Raw genomic sequence first — 19,429 nt, forward strand, 5'->3', positions numbered from 1 at the left:
TATAGGACAACTTCTGGATATTGTCATGACATTTGTAAGCTGTTGTGGTGCTGGTAGGAGTGATTTTAGCACGCTAATGCATTATAATTCATATGAAATGAACAATGAGGATGATCACAGATCACTTCCATCACCATACATGTTTTGGTGGGTCTTGGCCAGGTTCTTTACTGCAACCTGTTTTATTAACAAGGTCTTTGTGCCCTGTAAATTGTAAATTGTAGTGGCCTCCTATCTCATCTTGTGACTTAGAATGCCTAACCTCTGAGAATGCAGCTCATTTGGTCTCAGCCTTATTTTACCTAGCCAATACCAAATAGAGTCACTCATGTTTGAATGCCTCTGACAGAGTAATCTTATTACCTAAGATTAAAACAAACAAAATCTCATAGTAATACATTAGTTCATTCATGTCAATGTATTTAATTATCTAATATTCTTTGGTAGATGTTTACAAAAGGACATATAACATCATCAGCTCAGGGATGTTTGAGACAAACCATTCATATATAATCAGTCACTGAATTTATTTTCTGGTGCTTGAGGGCCCATCCCCCATCACAACCATCACCATACATTTCAGAGAGCAAGTATCCATCTCCTACTCTTTGAGAAGGAGAACGCTGTGAAATGAAAGAAACAAAGGAGCCAAATCTCTAATTCAAATTTTAAAATAATCCACAGCTACATAGGGTTTTTTTCAAATAAGACTTTTAATTTGCCGCTATTATAAGTCTGAACTTTAAACAGATTCTTGCTGGTGGTTCATATCCATCAGCTTGTTCAACTTTAGCAGCTGTCTCATCCACAGTAGCTTTTCCAGAACTACTGCCATCTCAATGAAGCTCCAAGAGTTTTCCCAATTCAAACTTGGGCTTCTTCAGCATTTTTACGTTTCTGATGAAGACATCATGAAGAGGATAGATTGGCCTTCTATGTCTTTTCCAATGCTGCCTGGAATCGATTTATTGACCACTTCTTTCAAGTCATTTGTCTGCACCACTAGGGTCATGATTTCCATCATCTTCCGGATTTGGCAGACCTGTTGGTGCTGAGCATAACATTTCATCAGGGGTAAGATCCATGCCATGTAAGTTAGGCAGTTTTTGCCCTGAACATCTTCAGTAATCAGCTTGAATTTCCTAAATGCGACTTCATCATTCTGCATATCAGCAAGACTAACTTCAAATACGAAGCCCTTGAGGCCATCAGATGCAATTTTGGTTCCTTGGGTCCTGGTGACTAGCATCTTTCCAATATTTCTTACACTGAACATAGTTGGTGCTTTCACATCGTACCAATTTTTCTTAGGAAATGGATCAACCAGGGACTTCAGCCAAGATGGCCAAATAGGAACAGCTCCTGGGCACAGTTCCCAGTGAGAAAGATGCAGAAGGTGAGTGATCTGTGCATTTCCAGTGGAGGTACCAGGTTCATTTCAATGGGACTGGTTGGACAGTGGGTGTAGCCCAAGGAGGATGAACTGAGGCAGGGTGGGGTGCTGCCCCACCCGGGAAGTACAACTGAATGGAGGATCAGGGACTTTATCCCCTCAGCACTCCGGTTCAGATACTGCACTTCTCCCATGGTCTGTGCAACCTGCAGATCAGGAGAATGCCACCAGGCTGAAAAGCACTGCGAGTTACCAACACAAATCTGAGCAACAGCTCCAGCTGGCCCAGCTCTGGGAGTTGTCAGCACAGATCTGGGCAGAAGTTTTGACTAGCGCCAACAGTGCCTGCAGGATGGATCTACATGCCTCCACGAAAGAGGGAGAGCTGAAAGCAGGGAGACAGTGATATGGCTTGGCAGGTTTCACCCCTACAAAGACCAGCAAACTGAAGCTCTCTTGCTTGAGAGTTTTGCAGCCAGCACATTGGGATGATTGAGCTCAGTGGAGGGAAGAGTGTCCGCCATTGTGAAGGTGGGTCTAATCTCACCTATGTAAACAGAAGCTAGAGGAAGCCAACACAGCAGCCTGGCTGTGTCTGAGGCAGCCCAGCAGTGCCTCTGTAGGCAGTCAAGGGACAGACTGCCTTCTCAAGCCGCTCCCTGACCCCTGGATCACCAAAAAAATGCTTCATGCAGGAGAGCTCTGGCTGATATCTAGGGGGTACCCTACTGGAATGAAGTTACTGGAGGAAAGATCAGGAATCAATCCTCTGCAGCCCTTGCAGGTGATTCCCAGGCAAGCAAGGTCTGAAGGGGACCTTCAGCAGTCCTAAAGCAGAGGGGCCTGACTGTTAGAAGGGAAAAAAAATGAAATAGCTTCAACATCAACAGAAAGGACATCTACTCAGAGACCCCCATCAGAAATCACCAACTTCAAAGATCAAAGGTGGATAAATCCATGAAAATGGGAAGAAACCAGCACAAAAAGGATGAAATCTTCAGACCAGAAAACCTATTCTCCAAGGGATCACCACAGCAGGAGAACAAAACAGGATGAGAAATGAGTTTGATGAATTGACAGAAGCAGGCTTCAAAGACGGGTAATAACAAACTTCTCTGGGCTAAGGGAACATGTCCTAACCCAATGCAAAGAAACTAAAAACCTTGAAAAAAGGTTAGACAAAATGCTAATGAGAGTAACCAGCTTAGAGAAGGAAGTAAATGACTTGATGGAGCTGAAAAACACAGCACAAGAACTTCATGAAGCATACACAAGTTTCAATGCCGAATCAATAAAGCAAAAGAAAGGATATCAGAGACTGAAAAACAACTCAATGAAATAAAGCAAGAAGTCAAGGTTAGAGAAAAAAGAGTAAAAGAAATTAATAAACCCTCCAAAAAATATGGGATTATGTGAAAAGACCTAATCTATCCTTGATCAGTGTACATGAAGGTGATGGGGAGAATGAATCCAAGCTGGAAAACACTTTTCAGGACCTTATCCAGAAAACCTTCCCCAACCTATCAAGACAGGCCAACATTCAAATAGAGGAAATACAAAGAACACAACAAAGATACTCCTCCAAAAGAGCAAACCCAAATAACATAATTGTCAGATTCACCAGGGTTGAAATGAAGGAAAAAAAGGGAAGCCCATCAGACTCACAGCAGATCTTTTGACACAAACCCTACAAGCAAGAAGAGAGTGGAGGCCAATATTTAACATCATTAAAGAAAAGAATATTCAATTTTATATCCAGCCAAATTAAACTTCATAAGTGAAGGAGAAATAAATCCTTTATGGACAAGCAAATGCTGAGAGATTTCATCACCACCAGGCCTGCCTTAAAGAGCTCCTGAAGGAAGCACTGAACATGGAAAGGAATAACCAGTACCAGCCACTGCAAAAACATATGAAATGGCAAACACCAACAATGCAATGAAGAAACTGAGTCAACTAATGGGCAAAACAACCAGCTAGTATCAAAACAGAAGGATCAAATTCACACATAAGAAACTGTATAAAGAGTCAAGACTCATTGGTGTGCTGTGTTCAGGAGACCCAACTCACCTGCAAAGACACACATAGACTGAAAATAAAGGGATGAAAAAACATTTACCAAGCAAATGGAGAGCAAAAACAAGCAGGGGTTGCAATCCTAGTCTCTGATAAAATGGACATTAACCAATAAAGATTTATTTAACCAATAAAGATTGAAAGAGACAAAGAAGAGCATTACATGATGGTAAGAGGATCAATGCAACAAGGAGAACTATCCTAATTATATATGCACCCAATACAGGAGCACCCAGATATGAAAAGCAAGTTCTTAATGACCAACAAAGAGAGTTAGACTCCCACATAATTCTAGTGGAAGACTTTAATACTACACTGTCAATATTAGACAGATCAATGAGACAGAAAGTCAACAAGGACATCCAGGACTAGAAGGAAGATCTGGACCAAGCAGACCTAATAGACATCTACAGAACTCTCCACCCCAAATCCACAGAATATACATTCTTCTCAGCACCACCTTGCGCATACTCTAAAACTGACCATGTATACAGAAGTAAATCACTCCACAGCAAATGCAAAAGAACAGAAATTATAACAACCAGTGTAATCAACTTAGAACTCAGGATTAAGAAACTCAATCAAAAACACAAAACTACATGGAAACTGAACAACTGGCTCCTGAATGATGACTGGATAAACAATGAAATGAAAAATAAAGATGTTCTTCAAAACCAATGAGAATTAAGACACAACATACCAGAATCTCTAGGGCACATTAAAAAGCAGTGTCTAGAGGGAAATTTATAGAAATAAATGTCCATACAAGAAGCAAGAAAAGATCTAAAATTGACACCCTATCTTCAAAATTTAAAGTGCTAGAGAAGCAAGATTAAAAAACTCAAAAGCTAGCAGAAGACAATAAATAACTAAGATCAAAGCAGAACTGAAGGAGATAGAGACACAAAAATCCCTTCAATAAAGCAATACATCCAGGAGCTGGTTTTTTGAAAAGATCAACAAAACAGACAGACTTTTAGCCAGACTAATAAGAAAAGAGAGAAGAATCATATGGAACCAAAGAGAGCCTGTGTAGCCAAGACAATCCTAAGCAAAAAGAATGAAGCTGGAGGCATCACACTACCAGACTTCAAACTATACTACAAGAGTACAGTAATCAAAACATCATGGTTCTGGTACCAAAACAGAGATATAGATCAATGAAACAGAACAGAGGCCTCAGAAGTTAAGCCATACACCTACAACCATCTGATCTTTGACAAACCTGACAAAACCAACCAATGGGGAAAGGATTCCCTGTTTAATAAATGATGTTGGGAAAACTGGCTAGCCATGTGCAGAAAGTTGACACTGGACCCCTTTCTGAAACCTTACACTAAAATTAACTCCAGATGGAATAAAGAGTTAAACGTAAGACCTAACACCATAAAAACCCTAGAGGAAAACTTTGTCAATACCATTCAGGACATAGGCATAGGCAAGGACTTCATGACTAAAACAACAAAAGCCAAAATAGACAAATGGGATCTAATTAAACTTAATTTTTGCACAACAAAAGAAACAATCATTAGAGTGAACCAGCAACCAACAGAATAGGAAAAATTTTTTGCAATCCACCCATCTGACAAAGGGCTAATATCCAGAATCTACAAAGAACTAAAGCAGATTTATAAGAAAAAAACAATAACAAACCCATTAAAAAGTGGGCGAAGGATATGAAAAGACACTTTTCAAAAGAAGACATTTATGAAGCCAACAAATATATGAAAAAATGCTCAACATCACTGGTCATTAGAGAAATGCAAATCAAAACTACATCGAGATACCATCTCACACCAGTTAGAATGGTGATCATTAAAAAATCTGGAGACAACAGATGCTGGAGAGGATATGGAGAAATAGGAACACCTTTACACTGTTGGTGGGAGTGTAAATTAGTTCAACCATTGCGGAAGACAGTGTGGCAATTCCTCAAGATCTAGAAGTAGAAATATCATTTGACCCAGCAATCCCATTACTCGGTATATACCACATGGATTATAAATCATTCTCTTATAAAGATACGTGGATACATATGTTCATTGCTGCACTGTTTACAATAGCAAAGACCTAGAACCAATCCAAATACCCATCATTGATAGACTGGACAAAGAAAATGTGGCATGTGTACACCATGGTATATTATGCAGCCATAAAAAACCATGAGTTTGTTTCTTTTGTAGGGATTTGGATGAATCTGGAAACCATCATTCTCAGCAAACTGACACAAGAACAGAAAACCAAATACTGCATGTTCTCACTCATAGTGGATGTTGAACAATCAGAAAGCATGGGCACAGGAAGGGGAACATCACACACTGGAGTCTGTTGGTTGGTGAGGGCTAGGGGAGGGACAGTGATGGAGGCAGGGAGGTTGGAGAGAAATGCCTGATGTAGGTGATGGGGGTGGATGCAGCAAACCACCACGGCATGTGTGTAACTATGCAACATCCTACAAGATCTGCACATGTACCCCAGAACTTAAAGTACAACAACAAAAAAACTAAAAAAAAAGTTATTTAAAAAATGGATTAACCACTTTCTTTTGGCTCCCTTTTGCTGCCTTCTGTAAGAAGCTTGTTCTTGCCAACTGCAACGGTGCTGTTCAGAGAGCAAAAAGCCAAGACACTTACTTTTAGAACAACCTTTCTCAATAAGGAAAAAGCAAAAAACAGTCTGTATTCTGGACATTGTGGACCCTTGGAGACCAGGGGGACTTGTGTAGAACTAAGTAAAATATTCAACAGGGATATGCAACTGAACTTTTCTGGAGTAAGCAAGATATTTGGGTCTCACCTGCCAGGGAAGTATGTAGGAACCACTCCCAAAGCTCAGGCCATCTTGTCTGCAAGACTGTGGAACCCTAGTTCTCAGTGCACTTGAACAAATAGCTTTGTTATTTACTTTTTGTCTAATGAATCACAAGGTCATTAAATTGTGAAGAAGAAAGCAACAGCTGAAATCATATGTCTGGTTACTTAACATGAAAGGACTTAAAAATGTCCCAGGAATCCAATAAACATTCTTCACTTTCTGAGATCAGATATATTCTTGACTAATTTTCTGACATGATTAGTGCTGTAATTGCTAACTAGTGCTGCCCTTTCCATTTTTTTAAATTAAAATATGTTCATCATTGGTATCTCAAGTTTTCATCATTTCTATTTTCCAAATAAAGGGTTAAAAAACTTTATTTTTCAATCTGAATTCTTCTTACATTGTTATTTAAAAAGAATATGTTATAATACTTGTATACAGACTGAAGCGAAGTACAAATAATTAATAAAGTTAAAAATGTAGTTCAGTAACTCCTAGGGACATTTCTAATTTAATGTGACTGAGAATCTTAAAATACAAGAATGATTTTCTAATAGTACATAGACTTGTCAACACTAAATCAATTATCAGATGCTGAAGGTACTCTTGGGACACTAATGTCTTTCTATGATCTTTGAAATGACATGTAATTAAGACTATTTTTCTGCTACAAGCAAATGTGCAGAGCACTAAGATAAATGTTAACACTTCAACTGATAGAAGACTGATATCTAAAATATGCAAAGAAGACTTAAAACTCAACCATAAGAAAACAACCAACCTATTAATAAATGGACAAAAAAGCTATCTGAAAAGATCTCACCAAAAAAAGACATACAGATGGTAAATAAAAGATGCTCAACCGGTATTCTTTATTAGGGAATTGCAAATTAAAACAGCAAGATAATACTACACACCTATTGTAATAGCTAAAATCTAAACAAACTGACACTAAATAATACAACAAGGATGCAGGACAACAAAAACTCATTCATTGCTACCTGAAATGCCAAATGGTACTGTCATTTTGAAAGACAGCTTGGCTAAAAGCTAAGTGTAGACTTACTGTACAATTCAACAAATGAGCTCCTGACTATTCATTCACCCAACTGATTTCAAAACTTATGTCCACACAAAGATCAGCACATGGATATTTTTAAAAGCTTTATTTATTATTACTAAGAGCTGTAAGCAATCAACATGTCCTTCACTAAGTAAATGGATAAACAAGGATGTGGTACATCCAGACTATAGAACCTTATTCAGTGATAAAAAAGAAATGAGCTATCAAGCCATAAAAATATTATTCATATCACTAAGTGAAAGAAGCTAATCAGAAGAGATGACACGCTGTATTATCTAATTGGCTATATATCTAATGTCGTAACATTTTGGCAAAGGCAAATTATAGAGGAAGTAAAGAAGTGAATGGTTGCCAGAGTGAAAAGAGGGAAAGGAAAAGATGTTTATGCCAATAATTTTGGAAATGAACAGAATCTGTAAGACTAATGGAAAAGCAACTGCAAAAAGCAGTGTATTCTAGTTGATAAAGCTGTTTCCCAAAGGGGATAGGTTAACAATTCTGTTACTGCTATACATGAACATTAAGAACTGAACAATAAGTAAATTGTTGGTAGATGATAGAGAATTGGTTTCTCATTGCTGAAGTGAGACTTTATAAATATACAACTGGCGGAGGTTGAAATGATTTATGCTGCATGTGATTAGAATGGGAAACATCACTATGAACTCAAACTTTGCTACATATAGACAGAAATGATTATATATGGAAATATTTATGAATATGTGTATACATTAGTAACATACACATTTCCTTGCTTTGTCAGTTGACAAAGTCTAAAAGTAACAATATGTCAGTAGCAAAACTATACCTAATGCACAGAAATTGGTTTCTAATGTCGTCTAATTAAGGAAACAAAGACCTTTTGGAGAAAAGGCTGATTTTAGGACTGGGTAGGGTAATATATAATGTGAGCCTGGAGCATTGTTTAGTGCCAGAAAGTAAGAAAGTGCTTAAAAAATTGATGACATGATGGGGGTATACCAAAAGGTACAGGAGCCTACTTAAAGATCACCCAGGGTCCAAAGCTGGAACAATTTGAGCAAAAGTACATACATACATACATACATACATAGTAGTAATGGATTACAACCCAAGTATAAAATAAATATCCACAAGTCCATGCTGTTATAAAGAAATGATTATATGAATTAATAAATGGGGAGAAGAGATAAATCTCCAGAGCCAAACAATTCTAGATAATTTATGTTGGTATGCTGCCCACAAAGAGGAAAGAGAAGGCACATAACTCCTTACCACTTAAGTACATTGTGACTTCCTTCCAAAAAGTACAGTACAGAGAAGAAAAAACGTAATGCTACAGTGGAGAAGTCTGACAAACACTATCTCAGCTAGGTGATCAAGGCTAGCATCAACAGTCGTAAATCATGGTGATAGTATTTATTCTTGATATTTGTAATGACAATGGCAATTCACCTGTATGGCCTTCCTCTCAAGAATCCATCACCGTGGGCCGGGCGCGGTGGCTCAAGCCTGTAATCCCAGCACTTTGGGAGGCCGAGGCGGGTGGATCACGAGGTCGAGAGATCGAGACCATCCTGGTCAACGTGGTGAAACCCCGTCTCTACTAAAAAAAAAAAAAAAAAAAAAAATACAAAAAATTAGCTGGGCATGGTGGCGCGTGCCTGTAATCCCAGCTACTAAGGAAGCTGAGGCAGGAGAATTGCCTGAACCCAGGAGGCGGAGGTTGCGGTGAGCCGAGATCGCGCCATTGCACTCCAGCCTGGGTAACAAGAGCAAAACTCCGTCTCAAAAAAAAAAAAAAAAAAAAGAATCCATCACCCTAGAATAATTAAGAGAAATGCATCACACATATTCCAATTTAAGGCTTTCCTACTGAATCCGGGCTAGTACTTCTCAGAGCTGTCAAGACGGTCTAGAAACAAGGAAATTCTGAGGTCTTCTCACAACCAAGAGGTGCCTAAAGAAAGATGGAACTAAATGTCATGTGGTGTGGTATTCTGCATGGAATCCTGGAACAGAAAAAGGACATTATGTAAAAACTAAACAAATTTCAATAAACAATGACAAATTAATGTTTCAATATTCATCAATTACAAAAATATATTACACTCCTTCAAACTGTCAATAATAGAGTAAACTGGGCACAGGGTAGGGTATATAGGAACTCTCTGTGGTATTTTGTCAATTTTTTCTGTAAATCTAAAACTATAAAGTATAAAGTCCGTTAAAAAATAAACGTAAAACAATTATTAAAACAGGAGCAACAGACATAAAGCTATAGTGTTTTAGGCAAACTAGAATATATAATGAACACACTAAAAATACCATTAGCTAAAATCTAAAAGCTCGCTATACCATTATTATGACTATTGTAGAAAACAGTTAGTAAAAAAGGTATAAAAGTGTCATGCTGGTACTTGCAAACAGAATGACAGAGTGTAAGTCTTCTAGTTATATACTTTCCTTCGATTGTTTTGACTATATTGATGTACATTTTCAGTCAGCTTGCAATTTATATTTTAAAAAGCTCATGGATTGTAAGGTTGGAATTATATTGAATCTATAAATTAATATGGGAAGGATTTACATCTTAACAATATCCATGAGCATTGATTTGGGCCTTTTAAGTTTCTGTCTTCAGTATTTTGTTCTGTCTTATCGCATATTTGATTTACAAATATTTTCCATCAGAATATGTTCTGTCTTTTAAATTTTATAATGCCATCTTAAGAAAGCAAAAGTGTTTAATATTGATAAAACCAAATTATCCATTTCTTCCCATTCTCATTTGTGCTTTGAACTCTTCTTTGTGAAACTTTTACCTAACTCAAGGTCATGAAGATTCATTCCTATCTTCCTAGAGCTTTAGAATTTGTATGGTTCGGTTTAGGTTTATGACATGTTTTTAGTTTTGTGTATGGTGTGAGGTAAAATTAAAATTCATGTTATTACAAGTGGATATTCACTGCTGATTAGTTTTTCTAAATGTTAAGCTAACTGCATATTCCTGGGAGAAATCATGCTTGATGACCTATGCTTTTTCACAAATTTTATCTTCATATATTTTTCTTCACAATTTTAATTATGTTGTCTATGCTTATAAAGGCATTTGTTTATAATGTTCTTTTCTTTTGGTATCTTTGTCAGGTTTGATTATAAGAATTCTGTTGTTCCAAATCAGGTGTTTTCTATACCTCAATTTTTAAAAAAGTTTGTGGAGTTAAGTCTTATTTTTTTTCTTACATATTTGAAGGAATTTATCAGTAAAATTATCTTGAACTGGGGTTTTCTTTGTGGGAAGATTTTAAATTATAATTTTAATTTCCCTAATTGATAAAAGGATGTTTAAATTTTATCTTTTTTTCTTGGTTCAGCTTTGGTAATACTTCCTAAGGTTTATGTTAATTTCTTCTAAGTGGTCAAGATTATCAGAATAATGTTTATAATGTTTCCTTATTTTACCATATCTCTCTATGAGATCTGTAGGAATATTCTCCCTTTGAATTCTCATGTTAAATCATTTTTCTCTCTTTTTTCCTTGATCTGCCCTGTTAAAGATTTACCAATTTATTAATCTTTTCAAATAACCAATTTTGACTTTAACTTTCTCTACCATTTATGTTCTTCTCTATTATGTACTTATTTTATTGATTACTGCTTTAAACTTTATTTTTATCTGTTAGAAGTTTTTGTGGTGGATGATTAAATCATTTATTTGAGGCTTTTCTTTTGTTGCAATATAAATGTGTACAGATTTAAATTGACTTCTAAGCACTGTCTTACTTCAGTCTACATACGTTCTTGTTATCACTCATTTAAAATATTGTTTATTTTCTTTGTAATTTTTTCTTCTTGGGAATAATTTAGATTTTTTGTTTTAAATTTACAACTAGCTTATAATTAAAATTTAGTTCATAATCACTTTCCAAATTAATTTTGTTATAGTCAAAGAATATGTCTACAAGATTTTAATATTTTAATATTGATAGAATATGTTTTGTGACCCAGCATATCTTGTTTTGTAGACTATTCCATGTACATTTGAGAATTGTGTTTATTCTATAGTTATTTTGTCTCATGGTCTATAAATATGTCAGTGAAATCAGAGTGGTTCATAGACTCATTCAGATTTTCAGTATCTCTACTGATTATTTTGTTTAATTCTTATTTCAGTTATTGAAAGGATACCTATTTTTATTAATGATTATAAACTTGGCTATATTGCTTATTTGTTCCATCAGTTTTTGCTTTGTGTGTTCTATGAAGGTTAGGTATCATATGTATAACCTTAAGTTTTTGCATTGAAATCTATTTTGTCTGATACTAATATACTTTCTTCGATATTTTGTTATTTGTCTTTCCATCTATTTTTTTTTGCAACTATTTGTGCTTTTTAATTAAAATGTTTCTTTTGTAGACCATATATGGTTGTGTCTTATTTATATATCTAGTCAGGAAATATCTGTAATTTTGAGTTAGGAATCTACTTCACATTTTTTGTTGTTTGTTTTTGAGACTGAGTCTCGCTTTGTCATTCAGACTAGAGTGTAGTGGCATAATCTCTGCTCACTGCAACTTTTGCCTCCTGGTTTCAAGTGATTCTCCTGCCTCATCCAACTGGTTGCTGGGATTACAGGTGCATGCCACCATGCTTAGCTATGTTTTCTTATTTTTATTTTTATTAGAGACAGAGTTTCACTATGTTGGCCAGGTTGATCTCGAATTCCTGACCTCAAGTGATTTGCCCTCCTTGGCCTCCCAAAGTGCTGGAATTAAAGTGTGAGACACTGCAACCAGCCTTACATCTACTTATTTTATATTTATGTCATATTTGAATCATCAGTGTTTTTATCTCTTTTCTCTTCCCTGTCAGACATGTTTTTCTACCTATTTATTTCAATTTTCTTTTAGTTTTACCATTTTGCATGTTTTAGTAAATGTTGTGGGGTTTATAATATGCATTTTTAAAATTATCAAAATGAACATGTCATTAACATGATACTACTTTATATAGAATATGATGATTTTTAAAAATTATTTATGTATTTTTAGGTAATGGAGTCATGAATTTTTGCCCAGGCTGGTCTCAAACTCCTGGAATCAAGGAATCATCTCACCTCAGCCTCCCAATATTCTGGGATTACAGGCATAATTCATCCTGCCTGCCCAAGAATCTATAACGGTATTGTTCTATTTCCTTGTCATTCTTTGTGTGATTGTTGCCATATATGTGTACACTTTATAAATGTCACACTTGGGTTATAAAGTTTTTATTTAAATGGCAGTATTTCTTTTAAAGAAATAAGAAAATTACCATCTTTCATATATACCAATCATTTGATCCATAAGTTCATTCTGTGGGTCATAGTTACTATCTGGTTTCAGTGACATTTGGCCAGAAAAAGTTATGTTACCATTAACAGTAATGATATTGTGCTGGCAATGCATTCCTAAGGTTTCTATGCATCAGAAAACATTTTTATTCACCTCACTTCTCTAAGGATAATTTTACTATGTAGGGAACTCTAGATTGACAGCTCTTTGCTTGAGCACTTTAAAAAGTCATTCCATGGACTTCTGACCCTAATTATTTTTTATGAGACAACAGGTTATTTCTACCCCTCTCCTTTCTGTTTTGAACATAACATATCAAGAAATCTGTTCCTAGTCCTAAGGGAATAAGTTGACTGAATTGTCTTTTTGCTATAATAAAATAAAATAAAGTAGAAAACTGGACAAAATTGAGGGAAAAGTAATTTTCAGAAAATGGGCAACAGAAAATAAAGATGCTATCCCTGAGAGAGTTCTGGAGAGTGGCATAAGAAGGGGAATACAAACAAAGCCTGGAACATCTGATAAAAAGAGGATAAGGTACTTGAGTTCAGGGAGACCAAGATAGTTGGTATTTGCAAAGCAGAAAACCACAGAAAAGGGATCTACATTAAACAATAGATTCAGACATTAAGATAGTGGTTCACATGAACCCTTGGCTAAGTACCTCTCAGTCAATGCATAGAATAAAACCCCAAACATCAGACAAGGACAGCTTCCTCAGAAGAAATAATTATGGAGGATCTGCTAGCTGAAAACTTCTGTGAGCTCACCCAGAACCAGGAAAATCCTTTGAATTCCCTCCAATCAGAAAGAAAGACTTCATTAAAATCTTAAAAAATGCAGTAGACATACCAGAAGAGCAAGCCTTCAAGGTAGCCATTTATATACATATAAATAAGGACCAAGCTAGCCCTATAATAAAGATCACTCTACACAAGCCTTTTAAAAATCCTTCAAAAATTTAACTATAATAAACCAATCTACCATTAATGAATTGCCTGAAAGAAAAAGTTGTTACACTGCAAGGGACTACAACAAAATCCAGAATTTAACATACTAAAATAAGGTATCCAGAATCCAGATAAAAATTACTAGATATACAAAGAATCAAAAAATGTCAACTATAACCAAGAAGAAAAGGCAACGGAGAGGAATCCTTTCAGAAGCAGCAAATATGATGAAATTAACAGAAAAGGCATCAAACACCTCTAACTTGTATATTTCATATGCTCAAGAAAGGCATGAATATGATGAAGAGAAAAATGAAAGACATAAAAAATTCCCAAATGGAACTTCAAGTGATGAAATATGTAAGAAGTTTAAAAAGTGGTATAAGTTTAATAACAGATAAGACATTGTAAAAGAAAATATCTGATAAGTGAACTTCAAGACATAGTCATAGAACATAACTAAACATAACTAGCTCACACACACAAAAAAAAAGAATGAAAGAACTGAAAAGTCATGAATCAAGTATTAATGACCAGTGGGACAATATGAAGCCATTCATATACATAAAAATAAGGTCCCAGAAATGAAGAGGGAGAAAAATGTTTTCAGAAATAAATAGCTGAAAAGCTTTCAAATTTTGTGCATGCAAAACTCCACAAATTAAAGAAAGCTAAAGAACCTCGGCAATAGAAACATAGAGGAAACAACATTCATTTCCACCATATTGATGAACAGCAGTAATAAATAGCAAATCTTGAAATCACCAAGGACAAAAGAGAGTTTACCTGCAAAGGAAAAAAAGTTTAAAATGTAGCAGATTTGCAACAGTTTACTGAGATAGTACTCACATCCCATACATTTCACCCACATGAAATGTACAATTCAAAATTTTGTAGTATTTTCACAGGATTGTGTAACCATCACAACAACCTAATACTAAACAAATTTTACATCCCTCATCAAAGAAATCTTGTGCAGTCACTCTCAAGTCTCATTCTCTCTATACTCCAGAAGTAAGCGACCGCTTTTGATCTCTATAAATGAAGCTGCTCTGAATACTTAATATAAAAGAAATCATACAACATGCAGTCTTCTGTGACTGACTTTTCTCACTTTGCAAATGGTTTTAAAGTTTATTCATATTGTAGCATGTATCAGTAATTTCTATTTGTCAAGTACTATTCCATTGTATGGCTACGCCACATTTTGCTTGTCCATTTATGAAATGATAGACTTGGGGTGGGTTTTCAATTTTTGGCTATTAAAAATGCCTCTATGAAAGTTTTAAATTTTTATTTTTTGTGGATACATAGTAAGCATATATATTTATGGGGGTACATGAGATACTTTGGCACAGGTGTGCAATGTGTAATAATCACATCATGGAAAATTGAGTATCCCCTCAAGCACTTACCCTTTGTGTTAAAAACAATTCAGTTATACTCTTTTAGTTATTATTAAATGTGCAATAAATTATTACTGACTATAGCCCCTTGCTATGCTATCAAATGCTAGGTTATATTCAATATTTCTAACTATTTTTTTTAACCCATTAACCATCTCCCCTTTACCCAAAACTTCACTACACTTCCCAGATGCTAATAAGCATGCTGCTATTCAACATCTCTATGAATTCAATTGTTTTGATTTTTAGGTCCCACAAATAAGTCAGAACATATGAAGTTTGCTTTCGACACCTAGTTTTATTTCACTTAACATAATTATGTCCAGTTTCATCTATGTTGTTGAAAGTGACAGAATCTCATCCTTTTCATGACTGAAAAGTATAAACGTGGTATATATACCACATTTTCTTTATTGTTAATCTATTGATGGCTACTGCTTCCAAATCGTGGCTATTGTGAACAGTGCCACAACAAACATGGGAGATATGTTTGTTGCAGCACGAGTATGTCTTCAATATATTGATTTTTATTTTCTTTTTGATATATACCCAGCAGTGGGATTGCTGGATGCTATGATAGAGGTTTTTAGTTTTTTTGAGGAATCTCCAAACTATTCTCCGTATTGATTGTACTAACTTACAATCCCACCAACAGTGTATTGGAGTGCCTCTTTCTCCTTATCCTCAGCAGTATTTGTTATTGCTTGAATTTTGGATAAAAAACACTTTGGATAAGAACCAATAATAATATCTCATTGAAGTTTTGATTTGCATTTCTCTGAAGAGCAATGATGATAATAAGCACCTTTTGTATGCCTGTTTGCCATTTGTATGGGTTCTTTGAGAAAAGTCTATTCAGATCTATTGCCCATTTTAAAATCAGACTATTAGATTTTTTTCCTTTAGAGTTGTTTGAGCTCCTTGTATAATCTGGTTATTAATCCTTCGTCAAATGGGTAGTTTGCAAATATTATCTTCACACTTTGTCAAAACTGGCTTTACTATGGGGATATAGATTTGTTTCTGGGTTCTCTATTCTTTTGCATTGCTTATGGGTCTGTTTTTATGCCAGCATCATGCTATTTTGGTTACTACAGCTCTGCAGTGTAATTTGAAGCCAGGGAACGTGATTCCTCCAGCTTTATGCTTTTTGCTCAAGATTACTCTGGATATTCTGATTTTTTGAGTGTGTGTGTGATCCTATGAAAATTTTAGGATTTTTTTTTCCCATTTTTGTGAAGAATGTCTTTGGAATTTTGATATGCATTGCATTTAATCTGTAGATTGCTTTGGGTAGTATGGATATTATATCATTACTGACTATTCCAATCCATTAACTTGAAGTATCTTTTCAATTGTTTGTATCCTCTTCATTTTCTTTTTTCATTTCCACAGGTTTTGGGGGAACAGGTGGTGTTTGATTACATAAGTAAATTATTATTATTATTATTATTTTTCTTTCCTTTTTTTGAGACGGAGTTTCGCTCTTGTTACCCAGGCTGGAGTGCAATGGCGCGATCTCGGCTCACCGCAACCTCCGCCTCCTGGGTTCAGGCAATTCTCCTGCCTCAGCCTCCTGAGTAGCTGGGATTACAGGCACGTGCCACCACGCCCAGCTAATTTTTTGTATTTTTAGTAGAGACGGGGTTTCACCATGTTGACCAGGATGGTCTCGATCTCTCAACCTCGTGATCCACCCGCCTCGGCCTCCCAAAGTGCTGGGATTACAAGCTTGAGCCACCGCGCCCGGCCATAAGTAAATTCTTTAGTGGTGATTTGTGAGGTTTTGGCACACTGATCACCTGAGCAGTATACACCGAGCTCAATTTGCAGTTTTTTATTCTTCACACCTTCCCACCCTTTCCCTCTGAGTCCCCAAAGTTCATTGTGTTGTTTTTATGCCTTTGCATTCTCATAACTTAGTTCCCACTTATGACTGAGAACATATGTTCAGTTTTTCATTCCTGAGTCACTTCACTTAGAATAATTGTCTCAAATCCCATCCAGGTTGCTGTGAGTGCTATTAATTCATTCCTTTTTATGACTGAGCAGCATTCTACGAGTGCATAAAGGTACCATGGTGTGCATGTATGTATGTATGTATATATACACCTTTTTTAACACTCGTTGATTGATGGGCATTTAGATCAGGTCCACATTTTTGCAATTGAAAACTGTGCTGATATAAACATTCCTGTGCAAATATCTTTTTCGTATAAAGACTTCTTTTCCTCCCGGTAGATACCCAGTAGTGGGATTGCTGGATCAAATGGTAGTTCTACTTTTAGTTCTTTAAGGAATCTTCATACTATTTTCCATAGCAGCTGCAGTAGTTTACATTCCTACCAACAGTGTAGAAGTGTTCCCTGATCAATGCATCCACACCAACATCTACTGTTTTTTGACTTTTTTGATTATGGCCATTATGGTAGGAGTAAGATGGTATCACATTGTAGTTTTTATTTGCATTTCCTTGATCATTAGTGATGTTGAGCATTTTTTCATATGTTTATCGGACATTTGTGTATCTTCTTTTGAGAATTGTCTATTCATGTCCTTAGCTCACTTTCAACAGGCCTGTTTGTTTGCTTGTTTGTTTGTTTGTTTTCCTGATAATTCATTTAGGCTCATGTAGATTCTGGATATTAGTCTTTTGTCAAATGTATAAATTGTGAAGATTGTCTTCCATTCTGTGGGTTATCTGTTTACTTTACTTGACTGTTCCTTTTGCTGTGCAAAAGCTCTTTAGTTTATGTGTCATCTATTTATCTTCTTTTAAATTGAATTTGCTTCTGGGTTCTTGGTCATGAAATCCTTGCCTAAGCCAATGCTTGGAAGGGGTTTTCCAATGTCATCTTCTGAAATTTTTATAGTTTCTGGTCTTAGGTTTGAGTCCTTGATCCCTCCTGAGTTGATTTTTGTATAAGGTGAGAGAAGAGGATCCAGTTTTATTCTCCTACATGTGACTTGCCAATTTTCTCAGCACCATTTGTTGATAAGGGTGTTATTTTCCCACTTTTTGTTATTGTTATGTTTGTTGAAGACATGTTATTGTTTGCTTTGTTGAAGATCAGTTGACTGTTAAGTATTCAGGTTTATTTCTGAGTTCTCTATTTTATTCCATTGGTCTATGTGCCTATTTTTATACCACTAACATGCTGCTTTTGTAACTATGGCCTTATAGTATAGTTTGAAATCAGGTAATGTGATACCTCAAGATTTGTTCTTTTTTATATGTTATTGGATTTGGTTAGATAGTATTTTGTTAAGGATTTTAAGAATCTATGTTTATCATAGATGCTTTTGTTAAGGATTTTAAGCATCTATGTTTGTGATACTGGTCTGTAGTTTTGTTTCTTTTGTTATGTCCTTTCTGGTTTTGGTATTGGAGTGATAATGGCTTCCTAGAATGATTTAGGGAGGATTCTCTCTCTCTCTTTCTTGTGAAATAGTGTCAATAGGATTGGTACCAATGATTCTCAACTTTTTTCATTGGTAATTTTTTAGTTACCATTTCAATTTCACTGCTTGTTATTGGTCTGTTCAGAGTAACTAATTCTTCCTGATTTTAGCTAAGAGGGTTGTATATTTCCAGAAATTTATCCATCTCTTCTAGGATTTCTAGTTTATGCGTGTATAGATATTCATAGTAGCTTTGAATGGTCCTTTGTATTTCTGTGGTGTTGGTTGTAATATCTGCTGTTTTGTTTCTAATGGAGCTTATTTTTATTTTCTCCTTTTCTTGGTTATTCTTGCTAATGGTCTATCAATATTATTTATCTTTTCAAAGAACTAACTTTTGTTTCATTTATCTTTTGTCTTCCTTTTTTGTTTCAATTTCCCTTAGTTCTGCTCTGATCTTGGCTATTTCTTTTCTTCTGCTGGGTTTGGGTTTGGTTTTTTCTTGTTTCTCTAGCTCTTTGAAATGTGACCTTACATTGTCTATTTATGCTCTTTCATACTTTTTGATGTAGGCATTTAGGGCTATGAACTTTCCTTTTAACACCACCTTTTCTGTATCCCAGAGGTTTTGATAGGTTGTGTCACTATTGTCATTCAGTTTGAAAAATTTTTTAATTTCAATCTTGATTTTATTTTGGATCCATGATCAGTCAGATGCAGGTTATTTAATTTCCATGTATTTGCTTGGTTTTGAAGTTTCCTTTTGGAGTTGATTTTGTCTTATTCCACTGTTATCTAAGACAGTACATGATAGAATTTCAATTTTCTTAAATTTATTGAGACTTGTTTTGTAGCCTATCTATGGTCTACCTTGGAGAAAGTTCCATGTGCTAATAAATAGAATGTATATTCTGTGGTTATTAGGTAGGATTTTCTGTAAATATCTGTTAAGCCCATTTGTTCCAAGGTATTGTTTAAATTGATT

General features: G+C 35.5%; 1 pseudogene; it reads right to left on the bottom strand.

Moving 5' to 3' along the window:
- Positions 1–713: 713 nt before the first annotated feature.
- On the bottom strand, positions 714–6,060 carry LOC120361646 (small ribosomal subunit protein eS1-like; annotated as a pseudogene).
- Positions 6,061–19,429: the final 13,369 nt, after the last annotated feature.

The sequence above is a fragment of the Saimiri boliviensis genome, chromosome 13 (assembly GCF_048565385.1).
Source record: "Saimiri boliviensis isolate mSaiBol1 chromosome 13, mSaiBol1.pri, whole genome shotgun sequence".
Taxonomy (NCBI): Eukaryota; Metazoa; Chordata; class Mammalia; order Primates; family Cebidae; genus Saimiri; species Saimiri boliviensis.